Source organism: Balaenoptera ricei, chromosome 18, assembly GCF_028023285.1.
Source record: "Balaenoptera ricei isolate mBalRic1 chromosome 18, mBalRic1.hap2, whole genome shotgun sequence".
NCBI classification, from domain to species: domain Eukaryota; kingdom Metazoa; phylum Chordata; class Mammalia; order Artiodactyla; family Balaenopteridae; genus Balaenoptera; species Balaenoptera ricei.
This window is the reverse complement of record NC_082656.1, coordinates 53,106,760-53,124,810: the sequence shown is the minus strand read 5'-3', so window position 1 is coordinate 53,124,810 and position 18,051 is coordinate 53,106,760. Positions and strand designations below refer to the sequence as shown.

General features: G+C 35.8%; 2 protein-coding genes across 5 annotated transcripts in view; both read left to right on the top strand.

The window, feature by feature from the left end:
- The window catches only part of TBC1D4 (TBC1 domain family member 4), a 216,525-nt gene that overhangs the window by 33,100 nt on the left and 165,374 nt on the right, over positions 1–18,051 (top strand). The gene's annotated exons all lie outside the window — the stretch shown is intronic.
- COMMD6 (COMM domain containing 6) overlaps positions 1–18,051 on the top strand; it is a 168,177-nt gene that overhangs the window by 84,022 nt on the left and 66,104 nt on the right. The gene's annotated exons all lie outside the window — the stretch shown is intronic.

Here is an 18,051-nt window from a genome sequence, read left to right as displayed (position 1 = left end):
TTTCAAGGCTAAAGTCTTTTTTATATGTTTATGTAATGAGGTGTATGTAGATGATATAAAGTATAAACCTCACTGTGCGCAAAGATACACAACTACTGCACATGGTTACAGAGGTTACTTGTTTCAGCCAGTGGATGGTGTGTGGCAAACCTAGAAGTAACTGGGGAATATTTACAGGCAAAAATTTCCTTATTTATGTTTGGTAAATTTAAATGTATTACCAACAGTGTAAGTATGAGAAGATTAGAGTAGATTTTATTGGTTCTGTACACCTATTTTTAGTTGCTTTTCCTAAAGTTTTGCTAATTTACAGTGCAACTAGCAGTTTAAGAGAATTCCAGTTTCATTGCATATTTGTAAGCACTAGGTATAATCATTAACAGTTTTTTCTAATGTAATAAAATGCTTAATTTTTTTAGAAGAGGAAACTGAAGGCCATGGTAATATAGTGACATCAGACTATAAGCTGATGGGCATGGTCTATATATTTTTTACTCTAAACTTTATTTCAAAAAATTAAGTATTCCCTTCATGTAAATTCACCAATTTTTAACATTTTGGGACATTTGTATTATATCCTTTATTAAATGCTGAACCATCTGAAAGTAAGTTGTAGTCATGATATGTCAGCATGTTTCTTTTAAAAATAAGGACATTTTCAGCCATTCCACAACCACCCTATTGTTATTACAACCAAGACATTTAACATTGAAACAGTTATCTATATACAGTCTGTATTCAGATTTTTTCAGCTGTCCCAGAAACGTCCTTTATTGCTTTTCCCCAATCCAAGATTCAATTAAGGAACATGCCTTGCATTTGGTTGTCATGCCTTTTTAGTCTTCTTTAATCTAGAAAAGCCTTTACTGCCTTTTATCTTTCATAATATTGATAGTTTTTGAATAGTGCAGGCCAGTTTTTTTATAGAATGCCCCCAGTTTGGTTTTGTCTGATTGTATTTCCTGTTAGAGTGAGGTTAAACATTATGACAAGAATGTTGAATAAGTGAGATTGTGTTCTTTCCATTTCATCGCACCAATAGACACTTAAAATGTCGTTTGTTCTGTTTTTGGTGATGCTGCATTTGATAACTAGGTTAAGGTGGTATTGCCAGATCTTTCCACCTACAGGTAAATTTTTTCCTTTGCAATTAATAAAGAAGCTATGGGATGTTATTTTGAGAGTATGTGACTCTCCTCTACAGAGACTATTTTAGTCATTGTTGTATTCCCACTACCTAGTACAGGGCCTGGCATGGAGTAAATGCATAATAAAAGTTTATTGAGTGAATAAATGAATGACCTGGGATACAGGCCTCTTTCTTTCAAGTCAGATGCAATGTTACATTGAATTTATGTGAAAATTTATTTCTTATCTTTTATTTTTTTCCAGCTTTATTGAGGTATAATTGACAAAATTGTCTATATTCAAAGTTCACAATGTGATGATTTAATGTATGTACACATTATGAAATGAATACCTCAATCAAGTTAATTAACACATCCATAACCTTAAATAGTTACTTTGTGTGCGTGTGTCTATTCAGGTACTCTGCCATTTTAAAATCAAATGATTTGTTTTTTTGCTATTGAGTTGTATGAGTTTTTTGTATACTTTAGATATTAACCCCCATCAGATATATGGTTTGCAAATATTTTCTCTCACGCTATAGGTTGCATATTCATTTTGTTGATTTTTCCCTTTCCTTTTTAGTTTGATATAGTTCCACTCGTTTGTTTTTGCTTTTGTTACCTGTGATTTTGGTGTTATATCCAAAAAAATTGTTGCCAAAGCCAATGTCAAGGGGTTTTCCTCTATGTTTTCTTCTAGGAGTTTTACAGTTTTAGGTTTCATATTTAAGTCTTTAATTTATTTTGAGTTAATTTATGTGGGTGATGTAAGGTAGAAGCCCAGTTTCATTCTCTTGTATATGGATACCCAGTTTCCCAGTACCACTTATTGAAGAGACTGTCCTTTTTCCATTGTATGTTTTTGGTGCTCTTGTCAGAGATTAGTTGACCATATATGGGTGGGTTTATTTCTGGGCTCTGTTCTGTTCCATTGGTCTATGTGTCTGTTTTTATTCTGGTATCATACTGTTTTGATTAATATTGCTTTGTAATATAGTTTGAAATCTGGAAGCATAATGCCTCCAGCTTTGTTCTTCTTTCTCAAGATTGCACAGGCTATTTGGGGTCTTTTGTGGTTTCATACAAATTTTATGATTTTTTTTTCTTTTTTTTGTGAAAAATGCCATTGGAAACTTGACCAGGGGTTGCACTGGATCTGTAGATTGCTTTGGATAGTATGCACATTTTAACAATATTAATTCTCCCAATCCAAGAACGTGTAATATCTTTCCATTTATTTATGCCCTCTTCAATTTCTTTCAACAGTGTCTTATAGTTTTTATTGTACAGGTCTTTTACCTCTTTGGTTGAATTTATTCCTAAGTATGTTTTCTGTTGCAGTTGTAAATGAGATTTTTTTCTTAATTTCCAGATAGTTTGTTGTTAGTGTATGTAAATGCAACTGGTTTTATTTCCTGAAACTTTACTGAATTCATTTATTAGTTTGATTTCTTAGCTTTTACAAAGCACTTTATACTTTATATTGAACATATTAATTAAAATAAGTATTTTATTTACGGCTAAATGGATGAAATGCTAAAATGTAAACCATAAAGCATGTGAAATGAGTAGACTTTTTGCAGAAGAAACAAGTGTTTTGGTAATGAGAAAATAAGGTAATATAAACAGGCACTTTTCTCCAGTGGATCTAAAACACTTCCCCAGGTCATGATTAGTAACTAATAAACTTTATCAAACTACCTCGCCTTAAAAACAAACTCAATCAGTCTTCTAAAATAACAGATATGTGAACTTTTGTACAAGTTGCTCCAGTTACGACTTCTAAAATGTGAAAATGACACTCATATCACAGCTTATGAAATTCTTATCTTTGATAAGAATTCTGCATATGCATTTGTACATTTGAACTAAATACATATAATTATATATACTATCTGATTATAATTATACACCAATTCGTTGATATGTAGTATTAACACATATAATATTAACATATATATTTATGTCAAAAATAATTTGTAGTATTTTTAATTTTTAAATTTTTTTATTTTTTAACATCTTTATTAGAGTATAATTGCTTTACAATGGTGTGTCAGTTTCTGCTTTATAACGGAGTGAATCAGTTATACATATATGTATGTCCCCATATCTCTTCCCTCTTGCATCTCCCTCCCTCCCACCCTCCCTATCCCACCCCTCTAGGTGGTCACAAAGCACCGAGCTTATCTCCCTGTGCTATGTGGCTGCTTCCCACTAGCTATCTATTTTACGTTTGGTAGTGTATATATGTCCATGCCACTCTCTCACTTTGTCCCAGCTTACCCTTCCCCCTCCCCATATCCTCAAGTCCATTCTCTAGTAGGTCTGCATCTTTATTCCCGTCTTGCCCCTAGGTTCTTCTGACCATTTTCTTTTTTTTAGATTCCATATATATGTGTTAGCATATGGTATTTGTTTTTCTCTTTCTGACTTACTTCACTCTGTATGACAGTCTCTAGGTCCATCCACCTCACCACAAATAACTCAGTTTCGTTCCTTTTTATGGCTGAGTAATATTCCATTGTATATATGTGCCACATCTTCTTTATCCATTCATCTGTTGATGGACACTTAGGTTGCTTCCATGTCCTGGCTATTGTAAATAGAGCTGCAATGAACATTTTGGTACATGACTCTTTTTGAATTATGGTTTTTTCAGGGTATATGCCCAGCAGTGGGATTGCTGGGTCATATGGTAGTTCTATTTTTAGTTTTTTAAGGAACCTCCATACTGTTCTCCATAGTGGCTCTATCAATTTACATTCCCACCAACAGTGCAAGAGGGTTCCCTTTTCTCCACACCCTCTCCAGCATTTATTGTTTGTAGATTTTTTGATGATGGCCATTCTGACTGGTTTGAGGTGATACCTCATTGTAGTTTTGATTTGCATTTCTCTAATGATTACTGATGTTGAACATTCTTTCATGTGTTTGTTGCCAATCTGTATATCTTCTTTGGAGAAATGTCTGTTTAGGTCTTCTGCCCATTTTTGGATTGGGTTGTTTGTTTTTTTGATATTGAGCTGCATGAGTTGCTTGTATGTTTTGGAGATTAATCCTCTGTCAGTTGCTTCATTTACAAATATTTTCTCCCATTCTGAGGGTTGTCTTTTCGTCTTGTCTATGGTTTCGTTTGCTGTGCTAAAGCTTTTAAGTTTCATTAGGTCCCATCTGTTTATTTTTGTTTTTCTTTCCATTTTTCTAGGGGGTGGGTCAAAAAGGATCTTGCTGTGATTTATGTCATAGAGTGTTCTGCCTGTGTTTTCCTCTAAGAGTTTTATAGTGTCTGGCCTTACATTTAGGTCTTTAATCCATTTTGAGTTTATTTTTGTGTATGGTGTTAGGGAGTGTTCTAATTTCATTCTTTTACATGTTGTTGTCCAGTTTTCCCAGCACCACTTATTGAAGAGGCTGTCTTTTCTCCACTGTATATTCTTGCCTCCTTTCTCAAAGATAAGGTGACCATATGTGCGTGGGTTTATCTCTGGGCTTTCTATCCTGTTCCATTGATCTATATTTCTGTTTTTGTGCCAGTACCATACTGTCTTGATTACTGTAGCTTTGTAGTAGAGTCTGAAGTCCAGGAGCCTGATTCCTCCAGCTCTGTTTTTCTTTCTCAAGATTGCTTTGGCTATTCAGGGTCTTTTGTGTTTCCATACAAATTGTGAAATCTTTTGTTCTAGTTCTGTGAAAAATGCCAGTGGTAGTTTGATAGGGATTGCATTGAATCTGTAGATTGCTTTGGGTAGTAGAGTCATTTTCACAATGTTGATTCTTCCAATCCAAGAACATGGTATATCTCTCCATCTACTTGTATCATCTTTAATTTCTTTCATCAGTGTCTTATAATTTTCTGCATACAGGTCTTTTGTCTCCTTAGGTAGGTTTATTCCTAGGTATTTTATTCTTTTTGTTGCATTGGTAAATGGGAGTGTTTTCTTAATTTCACTTTCAGATTTTTCATCATTAGTATATTGGAATGCAAGAGATTTCTGTGCATTAATTTTGTATCCTGCTACTTTACCAAGTTCATTGATTAGCTCTAGTAGTTTTCTGGTAGAATCTTTAGGATTCTCTGTATATAGTATCATGTCATCTGCAAACAGTGACAGCTTTACTTCTTCTTTTCCAATTTGGATTCCTTTTATTTCTTTTTCTTCTCTGATTGCTGTGGCTAACACTTCCAAAACTATGTTGAATAATAGTGGTGAGAGTGGGCAACCTTGTCTTGTTCCTGATCTTGGTGGAAATGGTTTCAGTTTTTCACCTTTGAGGATGATGTTGGCTGTGGGCTTGTCATACATGGCCTTTATTATAGGGAGGAGAGTTCCCTCTATGCCTACTTTCTGGAGGGTTTTTATCATAAATGGGTGTTGAATATTGTCAAAAGCTTTCTCTGCATCTATTGAGATGATCATATGGTTTTTCTCCTTCAATTTGTTAATATGGTGTATCACGTTGATTGATTTGCATATATTGAAGAATCCTTGCATTCCTGGGATAAACCCCACTTGATCATAGTGTATGATCCTTTTAATGTGCTGTTGGATTCTGTTTGCTAGTACTTTGTTGAGGATTTTTGCATCCATGTTCATCAGAAATATTGCCCTGTAGTTTTCTTTCTTTGTGACATCTTTGTCTGGTTTTGGTATCAGAGTGATGGTGGCCTCGTAGAATGAGTTTGGGAGTGTTCCTCCCTCTGCTATATTTTGGAAGAGTTTGAGAAGAATAGGTGTTAGCTCTTCTCTAAATGTTTGATAGAATTCACCTATGAAGCCATCTGGTCCTGGGCTTTTGTTTGTTGGAAGATTTTTAATCACAGTTTTAATTTCAGTGCTTGTGATTGGTCTGTTCATATTTTCTATTTCTTCCTGGTTCAGTCTCGGAAGGTTGTGCATTTCTAAGAATTTGTCCATTTCTTCCAGGTTGTCCATTTTATTGGCATAGAGCTGCTTGTAGTAATCTCTCTTGATCCTTTGTATTTCTGCAGTGTCAGTGGTTACTTCTCCTTTTTCATTTCTAATTCTATTGATTTGAGTCTTCTCCCTTTCTTTCTTGATAAGTCTGGCTAATGGTTTATCAATTTTGTTTATCTTCTCAAAGAACCAGCTTTTAGTTTTATTGATCTTTGCTATCGTTTCCTTCATTTCTTTTTCATTTATTTCTGATCTGATCTTTATGATTTCTTTCCTTCTGCTAACTTTGGGGTTTTTTTGTTCTTCTTTCTCTAATTGCTTTAGGTGTAAGGTTAGGTTATTTATCTGAGATGTTTCTTGTTTCTTAAGGTAGGCTTGTATAGCTATAAACTTCCCTCTTAGAACTGCTTTTGCTGCATCCCATAGGTTTTGGGTCATCGTGTTTTCATTGTCATTTGTTTCTAGGTATTTTTTTATTTCCTCTTTGATTTTTTCAGTGATCTCTTGGTTATTAAGTAGTGTGTTGTTTAGCCTCCATGTGTTTGTATTTCTTACAGATTTTTTCCTGTAATTGATATTTAGTCTCATAGCATTGTAGTCGGGAAAGATACTTGATATGATTTCAATTTTCTTAAATTTACCAAGGCTTGATTTGTGACCCAAGGTATGATCTATCCTGGAGAATGTTCCATGAGCACTTGAGAAGAATGTGTATTCTGTTGTTTATGGATGGAATGTCCTATAAATATCAATTAAGTCCATCTTGTTGAATGTATCATTTAAAGCTTGTGTTTCCTTATTTATTTTCATTTTAGTTGATCTGTCCATTGGTGAAAATGGGGTGTTAAAGTCCCCTACTGTGATTGTGTTACTTTCGATTTCCCCTTTATGGCTGTTAGTATTTGCCTTATGTATTGAGGTGCTCCTATGTTGGGTGCATAAATATTTACAATTGTTATATCTTCTTCTTGGATTGATCCTGTGATCATTATGTAGTGTCCTTCTTTGTCTCTTGTAATCATCTCTATTTTAAAGTCTATTTTGTCTGATATGAGAATTGCTACTCCAGCTTTCTTTTGATTTCCATTTGCATGGAATATCTTTTTCCATCCCCTCACTTTCAGTCTGTATGTGTCTCTAGGTCTGAAGTGGGTCTCTTGTAGACAGCATATATACGGGTCTTGTTTTTGTATCCATTCAGCCAGTCTATGTCTTTTGGTTGGAGCATTTAGTCCATTTACATTTAAGGTAAGTATCGATATGTATGTTCGTATTACCATTTTCTTAATTGTTCTGGGTTTATTATTGTAGGTCTTTTCCTTTTCTTGTGTTTCCTGCCTAGAGAAGTTCTTTTAGCGTTTGTTGTAAAGCTGGTTTGGTGGTGCTGAATTCTCTTAGCTTTTGCTTGTCTGTAAAGGTTTTAATTTCTCCGTTGAATGTGAATGAGATCCTTTCTGGGTAGAGTAATCTTGGTTGTAGATTTTTCTCTTTCATCACTTTAAATATGTCCTGCCACTCCCTTCTGGCTTGCAGATAATTTGTAGTTTTAACATAGTCCTTTGAGACTAAGTAGCTGGTGATATAGTGGTGTCCTGACATTGTGATGATTCCAGGTAAACCAACTCTGATATATTTCACGTAGTTTTGTTTGAATACACAAACAATATAAATTGAATGTTGCGTTAGTCAGGTGTCAGTGCAGGGAACAGATACCATTCTGGTTTTTCCAATCGGAATTAAAAATAAAGAGAAGATCTACTATAGGAAATTACAAAATTGTAGAAAGAGCTCAAGAGTAGAAATTGGGGGCTGGCACCAGATGTTTGCATTTGTTATCTGACCACTGAGGCTGTGAGCAAGAGTTCTGGAAAATTCTGGACAGGAAGGGAAGGAAGGAACTTGTACTGCCATGACCCGAGAGGGGAGGGTCCCAAGTGTGGACCAGAGCAGATAGTGTGAGAAGAAGAGGCCTGTGCTTGCCTGGCAGAGACTCAGCCCAGGATGATTGTACCAGGTACTTCTGGTGTGTGTGTGTGTGTGTGTGTGTGTGTGTGTGTGTGTGTGTACACCCCAGAGAAAGTTATGTAAGGTCTTCACCCTTAAGGAATTGATTGTTTGGAGGCATGACAATTACATGTAAGAAACAACTTAAGGGACTTCTTTGGTGGTCCAGTGGTTAAGACTGTGCCTTCCAATGGCAGGGGGCGTGGGTTTGATCCCTGTTTGGGGAACTAAGATCCCACATGCTGTGCGGCCAAAAAAACAAGAAAACCAGAAAAACTTAAGAACAATGATGTAGAAATAGAATTTTAAATCTAGAAGGAATTTTAGAAATAATCTACCCCAATCCCCTGTCTTCACAGATGAAACAACAATCACTGAAGTGACTGTCTGAAGTAACTTGCCTGGGCCGAGAACAATTTGAGTATGGAGAAATCTTTCAAAGACCAACCAACTGGTCTTGATATTATAAAGGAACATTTATTTTGAGAACAGTTAATATCCATGCAATCAATGTACTGTAGTGTGTTTCTGCAAAAATAGTTACAACAATGAAATCTGATTATAAAAATACAACAGAATATGGGTTATTTCTGATTTTTTAAAACGACGAGCTGTTCAGATTATACAAGTATAACCACGGTGCTACTAAATTGGGCACCATCTAGTGTTCTGGGTTTTCTTAAAATAAAGGCAGTAGTCTTCAATTGAAGTATATTTCATTAATTCTAGGATATCTATGTTCTCCCCATTTTAATACCTCTGCAATCTGGATGTGTCTTACTATCTATGGCATCTTAGATTTGATTAATGACAGTAATTATTTGAAGGAGAGCCTACTGAAGCGGTTCTCAAAGCAGCTGTGACTCAGAATTACCTGAAATAACTTTTCAAAAATAAAAGTTTCTAGGCTTTCAGTCAGACTTATTGAATTAGCAGTCACTGATCTAGATTGTAAATATGATAGTAGGATGGCAGCAATATTTGACAACTTTTTATCTGTTCACACTTTCTGGGAAGTATTGGTAAATTCCATTTAGGCTTGAAAATTTTGTGTCATCAGTCAACATGCCCTTGTTATGCCTTTTGGTACAAATGAGGAAATAATTTGCCCAAGGTCCATAACTAGTTCATATTCAAATCGCCACGAGAAGTCCATTGGGCCAAGTGGAAAAGGAAGTGCTCTGTTCTGCACATTTGAAGATATTAATTATTCAGTAACAACTTGAGCATTTTCCAGAACAGTGCTATGCATTATTCTATGTGCTGTATGGGACACAGAGAAGTACAGTATACATCTGTAGATTCTTTCAAATTCTGTAAAGATGTAAAATTGAGAAATAGCATTATCTGTGTGGTTATATTCTTTGATGTATGCATATCAAAGAAATATCAGAAAATTCTAGTTTCAGTGTCGTATGAGGAAGAAGCATGGACTTTGGGATTCACATAGCCTTGATGCCAGCACTTAGCTCTTTCATTGGTTAAGTGTCTGTGACCTTGAGCAAGTGGCTTCTTTTTGGGTGTTGTTTGGAAAATAGAGAAGATTGTATCTATTCACAGAGATTTTGTGAGGATTAAATGACATCATGTATAGAAAGGACTTAGAAAATTTCCTTGTTCATAGGAAGCAATCAGTAAATGGTTGTCATTAATATAATTTCCTTCCAATACCGAAATATAAAGTAAAAACCTGTAAGTCATACTTAATTCACATTATAAGTTAATGTATTAACATAATACTTATACAGAACTTGAAATTAGATCAACCCTAGAACCAGAGACATTTGATTTTATTTATTTTTTCTCCTTTGAGTTGTGTTATAAGTCTTTAGATGGTTTATAGAAAAGCTGGGGATTACAGTATAGCTTTTTTTAAACCCAGGATTCCATGTGTCATCAAGGTGTTCAATAAAATAAAGGAATGAAACATGAACAAAAATTGTTTTCTTATTTACAATGTGAAATTATTAAACTTTTGATGCACTTTTTTTCCTATTCTTTTGCACTGTATTATTCTCTTATCTAAATTGATGATCACAGTATTATTATAATTATTTTTTTACTAAGGAGCACCCTTTGATTTATACCACCACATTCTACCTCTCCCTAAATATTGTTATTAGCAACTAAATATTATTTTACTTTCTTGAGCATTTGGGAATGCCTAAAATCAGTGGTTACTTTGCCTTTGTTCTCTGTTACTCTAACAGCTACTGCTTTTTTCAGGTGTTTGTTTTTTTCCTAGTTTATCTGCCTATAAAATGCTTTAAGCAAACTTCAAAAGTTACCCCCTTGTCATGCGTCTATGTTCTTCTAATTCCCTCCATCTGGATTTCAGAATTGGTGGTGGTCTGAAGTGCTTGGTGAGGCAGGTGAAGACACGTTGTACCTTTAGCCTCACCTTTCCTGGTCTCTGTGATTGCTGATGGCTATGATTCCGAGTAGGGACAGGGGTCCCTGGCAAATACAAAACAGTACTTTCAGGTATGAGGTAGAAGAAGGAATATCTTTGCTCGGTGAGGGACAAAGCCTCCCTGGGGGTTCTGATGAGCATTCTTCCTTTTCCCTTCGTTGAGAATCACTGATGCAGAAAAAAGAAAGAGGAACAAGTCCTTCCGCTGCCTCAGTTGTGACTTCAGCTTTGGAACGGTGGCTGGAAGGCAGAGTTTGACAGGTACTCTGTTGGCCTCTGATAGGGACACCCAGCTCCCTTGTAATTTGGACACATTATGATGAGAACTTTTCCAACCATTTACTTGATCTTGCCCACACTTGGCAGTGTGTTTTGATTTATATATAATTATGGTTTTGTTTAACGTAATGCTGTCTTTAGTACTTTCAGATGACTCTAACCAAAATACTGAAACACTTTATAAATTCAAATGGAAAGTGCAAACGTCATCTTGTTAAAAACCAGACATCTGACAAACCTAGCCGCCTTTGTGTCTATAATCTAATTTTCATGTTCTTTTAGTAAACTTTAGAAACTGTATGACAAAACTTGCCTTTTAATTTCTTGATGGTTAAACTCAACAGGGAACAAAGTAGTTACACAGTTATTTGTCAGTGACACATTGTGGCCACTGTATTCTCTTTTCCATCTGCCCACATTTCAACTAGGGGCCTCTAAGCCGAAGTAACTAGTTATCTTACATAAGCCCGGAGGAGCTATGATGAACTTCATAAACTAAGCAGAGCAGTGATTACCCGTAGCACTTTATCTGTAATGGTGCTGTTCATCAGGCTGAGTGGTGCTGCTTTTAGCAAGACCAGAACCCCAGAAAACAGGTCTCAGAGCCAGCACGATAGGGAGCTTGCACTGTTTTGTGATTATTTTTTTTCCTGTCACTTTTCACTATCCTCTCTTCATTTTTTCTCCCCAAATCAGTCATACTTAAATGTTAGTTTTCCATTATATTCCAGAACCAAAAATAAGTGATATTACACTTGTCTTCTATTTTGGGGTATTCTAGCATTGCTGTATTTTATTACTGATGATCATCAGGATCTTCATTATACTAACATTAATTATAACAACCACAGTGATTAACGTTTATTGACATTGATTACGTGCTAAATTCTCTACTGAACATTTTATTTAGTTCTAAGATGATTCTGTGGATGAGTTTTATTATTAGCGCTGTTTCACAGATGAAAAAAAAACTGAGGTTTTAAGAGGTTAAATGTGAAATGGCATTTGGCAGAAACCAAATACCACTTCCTCTCCTTTGAGACCTGACATTTTTGTTTGGAGGTTACTCATTATATAATTGAGGAAGCGCCAAAAACGTGCGCATATTGTGTATATTGTGAAGTTTATAAAGTATCCAAGTATTTTCTGAAATCACTATTTGAGTAGCCCTAAAATGGAAATTCTGACTAATAATTATTAGCTACATTTAGCTCAGTTCTCTTTGACATGTTGATTGCGCTTAAATATCGAGTATAGCTACACTGCACCGTTAGATACGAGAGGTGTAAGACAGTCTCGTTTGTCTTCTTATGGGTGGAACAGACACATAAACTGTAACAGATCAGAGTGTGATGGTTGGTTGCTGTAATTTAGGGGGGAAATTGCAGTGGGAACAGAGAGAATATGATGATCGATTTTTACTGGCAGGATTGGGGAAAGCTGTAGAGTTGTCACTCTGTCTCTGGATTTAACTGATCTTGTTGAAACTTGCAATTTTAAATTAGTTCAAATTGTCATGACAACATAATATTCCAACGAAGTCGATGTTGAATGCTGTCTGTGCACTGTGGTACAAGACCTTACTGAGTTATGGCAAAGAAGAATACTTTTAAGGTGCCTGTGTGTCGGGGAGCTATTTGAATTTTTTGTGAGAATGCTGTTACCTCTGTTTTTATTTTTGAGATTGATTAGATTGCATTTTTGAAAAGTAGCACATAATTGTTTCTTCACATTAATTTGTGGTTTCTTGTGGCATGAAACTGGTGCCTACTCTTTTTTTTTTTCCCAACATCTTTATTGAGTATAATTGCTTTACAATGTTGTGTTAGTTTCTGCTGTGAATCAGTTATATGTATACATATATCCCCATTGGTGCCTACTTCTGAAAATATGGTTTCCAGATGAGTACCCAAAGTAGAGATAGCTGCTTTTCATTGTATCCATTTTGTATATTGTTGTATATATAAAGCTATAGTTTTTTTTGTATTATCTTAAAGGCACTAATCATGTCTTAGTCTCTTTTTTTATATCACCTAGTATTTAGCAAAGCACCTGGTTGATAGAAGGTGATCATTTGATCACTGAACGTTTGTGAATGAATATTAAAATATGGTGTTACAAACATAGGTTCAAGCTTCATTGTATATTTCTTGCTTTCAGGCCAGGCTTCACATCCTTAACAACACACGCAGCGTTTTTATCCTTCTAAAATTTAACTGCGTCAGTCGCTCCACTACTTAGAACTCCTGTCTGGTTTCTCATTACTTGAAAGATGAAGTCCAATTTTATGCATGGCTTACTGCCCACTTCACGATGTGACCTTGCTCAGCTTAGCCTCAGACTTCTCAAGGGACCTATTCCCCCTTAAAGATTTAGCCATTTCATTTGTGTGTCTTCCAGCCTCAATGGAAATGCCCTTTCCTTCTTCCCAATTAAAGTGCTTATCACCTTATTGTAAATATTCATTCACTTGTATGACTCTTTGGAACTACTTGAAGGTGATTTCTGCCTTGAAATATTTATATTGTTCATCTTTTAAATACCAGAGTTTGACAAATAGATTAAAAAATGCTTGTCTAATGATTGTGTACTGTCCTCAGAATTCCGCAGAAAGTCAGACATTAATTCTAACATTTAGTATACTATTTTCTAAGTGGTTTTGACTGTTGTATATACACAACTTTAATTTCATACTGACACAGTCTGTATAGGTAATTAATAAAAATAACTGTTAGTTTCCTATTGCTACTGGTACAAATTACCACAAACTTAAAGGCTTAAAACAACACAAATTTATTGTCTTACAGTTCTGGAAGTCAGAAGTCTGAAATAGGTCTAAGACACTAAAGTGTTGGCAGGGATGCTTTCCTTTTGGAGGCAGAAGAATCTGGAGGGGAGAATCTCTTCCTTGCCTTTTCCAGCTTCTGGAGGCTGCCTGCATTCCTCAGCTTGTGGCTCCCTTCCAGCAACTGTTTCACTTTGACATCTGTTTCCAGTCTTCTTTCTTCTCTGACTCCCTTGCGTCTCTCCCTCCCTTATAAGGACCCCTGTGATTACATTGGTCTCACTGGAATAATCCAGGATAATCTATCTCAAGATCCTTAATTTAATCACACCTGCAAAGTTTCTTTTGCTCTGTAAGGTAGTGAGGGAATCTATCTCAAGATCCTTAATTTAATCACACCTGCAAAGTCCCTTTTGCTCTGTAAGGTAGTGACGATTAGAACATGGACATCTTTGAGAGGAGGCATTATTCTGCCTATCACACTGATTAAACTCTCTTAAAAACTTACTTGTTTTCCTAAACAGGCAACAAAGCAGAAATAGTAATTGACAGAAAGAAGAATAGATTAAGGGATGGGTTCTAAGCACCCACATGTGAAGTATTTACCTGTTTATACCAAGATTTAGACATAGCAGTGGTTTATAATTTCTGTTAAATACTCTTCATACTAGACAACCTTATAATTTCGTATAATTAATGTATTACCTTTGAGTGAGCAGTATAATTTGCATTGGAGAAAGAACACAAGGTTAAAAGATCAAGCTTATTAGGTTTGCAGAGTTAGGAGTAGCATATTCAGGCTGATGACAAAGTATTACATATGAGCTGTTAAAAGTAAAAAACATAAATTTTATCACAATACTTGGCCTTAAATGAATACAAATCAGCATAAGATATTGTAAGAGCTAAAATTTATATATAAAATTTAGCATGAAGATGTTTAGATATGGCAAACTTCACTTAAAGTTTCCATCAAGAAACTGGAAACCTGTTGGGTGAAGAACAAGGCAAGGCTATTTTTCTAGAGATTTTCTCTATGGGAAATATATTTATAGAACTTTCAAATAGAAGCTTTAATAGTTATGTTGCTTGAGCGTATCTATAGCTGCAGCAACTAAGCTCTTTGCTCTCAAAATATATGGTGCACAAAATGCTAGAGTATTAAATATTTGGCACTAAAAAATGTAGGTCTCCACTTAAATTACCTCAAACCATAAATATTTTTTTCTCATATCTTATGCCCTTTTTACTATACAGGCACATAGCTGTATGAAACTATTTCTGCATTTTCTAAAATATGAATCTAAGGGAATTGGATTAGCCACTGTTTATCTGCAGTGAATGAAGTTGACATTAAGCTGTTACAAAGAATAAGAGATATGCCATGCTTTTGGATGAAAGGCTTAACGTTGTAAAAGTGTTCTGAAATATTTTACTGTTTGTAACTTTCAGTGTTATATGGCCTTCCATGTGCTTGCCTTTTATTTTTTTAAATTTTTAACAGACATGTTGATAGCATTTATTCTTTTTTTTTTAATTGGAGTATAGTTGCTTTACAATATTGTGTTAGTTTATTCTGCACAGCAAAGTGAATCAGCTATACATATACATATATCCCCTCTTTTTGGATTTCCTTCTCATTTAGGTCACCACAGAGCATTGAGTAGAGTTCCCTGTGCCATACAGGAAGTTCTCATTAGTTATCTATTTTATACATAGTATCAATAGTGTATATATGTCAGTCCTAATCTCCCAATTCATACCGCCCCCTCCTTCCCCCTTGGTATCCATACGTTTGTTCTCTACATCTGTTTCTCTGTTAGATCTACCATTGTCTTGTCCTGTTTTGTTTTTGGCTGCATTGGGTCTTCGCTGCAGCTCGCGGGCTTTCTCTAGTTGCGGCGAGCGGGGGCTACTCTTCGTTGGGATGTGCGGGCTTCTCATTGCGGTGGCTTCTCTTGTTGCGGAGCATGCGCTCTAGGCACGCAGGCCTCGGTAGTTGCAGTGCGCAGGCTCAGTGGTTGCAGCATGCTGGCTCTGGAGCGCGCGGGCTTCAGTAGTTGTGGCGCATGGCTCAGTAGTCATGGCTTGTGGGCTCTAGAGCGCAGGCTCAGTAGTTGTGGCGCACGGGCTTAGTTGCTCTGGGGCATGTGGGATTTTCCCGGACCAGGGCTCGAACCCATGTCCCCTGCATTGGCAGGAGGATTCTTAACCACTTCACCACCAGGGAATGTCCCTAGATCTCTACCATTGTTATAGAATTCACCTGCAAGTTTGATGGCTATGTTTCCTAAAAAAAAAGGTGCCTTGGAGGATGTTGATTGAATTTGCTTCATTTTTCATTTTCCCATCTTTAGGCAGTTACAAGTGACTAGGCTTTCTTACGGTGGGTATTTCAGGAGCAGCTAATATTCAAAGGCATGTTTCTAAAGAAAACTGAACTTAAGCATTGCTCAAATAAATTGGAATGTGTTTTTTTTAAATGGTCAAATTAATGGAGATTCTTATTTGCTTTAGTCTTTATCAGCTGTAAGTTTCCAGTAGTTCCCAGGAAATTTTAATAGACTATGCACAGCTTCAAGAGGAAAGCTTGACTGTGAAAATTCAGAAGGTGGAAGTTGTCTTTTGAAAGAACAGTTCAGCGTCATTTTAATTATTGGATAAAGCAGAGTGATAAAAAGTTTATGAAATTAGTAAATTGGGGTGTGATGGAAAAGTGTACAGATTTTCTTTTTGCCACGTTAGTTTAGCTTTTTTGAATATCTTCTAGGCTAACAGCATTTCCCCCAAATTACAATAATTGCAGATATATTTTCTCTAAAATTGTTTAGAAAAGATTTTTAAAACAGGTTTATAAATGATTTGTAGCACAAGTGGAGACTCTTAGGCAACCCTCTGCCAGCAACCAGAAAGAGTTAAGGTATCTTCCAGTAGTTCACAGGGAATAGTAGCAACTTCTCACTGGTTAGGTCAGGACCCCTAACAGCCTGCTCAGTTTTATAGAGGAATTAGCTGCTACTGGTGAGTTAGCTATTCTCTGAGAGTCTGTTATCCACTGGAGAACTTTTAACTTTTTAGTGTATCAAATCTGAAAAGTTGCATGTTGGTGTTTTGTGGAAGAGTTAGAAATAACCGCACGTTTTTTACTGACTGTAATGAGAATATAGCTTCACGGAATTTACCCCAAGGGAATAATATTCCTCTTGGACTTAAGGAATGTGTATGCTTTAGCCAGCTGAAGTAGATTTTTAAAAAATTACTTTTAAAAAACTTTTTCATTTGTTTTGAAATAATTTCAGACTTACAGAAACATTAAAAAATTACAAAGAACTTTAATATTCCTTTTGCTCAGATTTCCCATTTGTTAACTTTTTTTTGCCAAATTTGCCTTATAATTCTCTCTTTATTTATTTTTAAATATTTTAATGAAATTTTTGAACTATTTGAGAGAAAGTTGCAGGTGTGATGCTCCACTACCCGATTAATACTTGTGTGTTTTTCCTAGAAACAGACACCACTATAGAACGGAAGTGCTAGCATCAAAATCAGAAAATTAACATTGATCTATTGTTACCATTTAATCCACAGACGTCATTCAGATTTCATCCATGATCTCCATAATACCCTTCATAGGTCCAGGATCCATATCCAATGTCTCTCTAGTCTCCTTCAATCTGGAGTAGTTCCTTAATCTTTTCTTCTCTTTTATTACCTTCACAGTTTTACAAAGCATCGTTTACTTTCGGAAGAGGCCGGTTATTCTGTACGATGTCTCTCAATTTGGGTTTGACTGATCTTTCCTCATGATTAGATTCAATTTATGCATTTTTGGAAGGAATATCACAGACATGTGTCCTTCATCATATCCAGAGACACAAGATGTTGATTTGTCCCATAGCTGGTGATGCTTTTATCACTTGGTTGAGTTAGTGCCTGCCAGGTTTCTCCTGTGTAAAGTTAGTAAGAATTTTGTGCTTGTCAATTAATCATAAATATATTGTGAGGAGATAACTTTTCAGACTTTTACCCATTAGCATTCATTGATGATTCTTACCTGAATCCATTATTGCTATAATGGCTGGGAAATGGTAATTTTTTTTATTCCATCATTCTATCTTCAGGAATTAGTTGGCATTCTGTATCAAGTAGAGCTATATTCTGTCTGTCTGTCTATCTGTCTATCTATCTATCTATCTATCTATCTATCTAATCCTTCTGTTTTTCTACCAGTATGAATTCATGGATTTCTATTTTGCGCAATGGGCTATAATCTGTTACTGACATTATTATTTTGGAGGTTGGCTTGTCTCAGATTTGGCCATTACAACTCCTTCACACTGACTTCTCTCTCGTTTTAGATGCCCCTATCATTCTTTGTGGGCTTTATTCTGGCACAAAGGCATGTTTCAGGCTCATTTACCCTGCCCCAGCCTGGGAATCGGCCATTTCTTCAAGGAGACCCAGATTCTTGTGGTGGTGAAAGGTGTTCAGAAACCAAGACCTGGGCATTTGGTTTGCTCATTG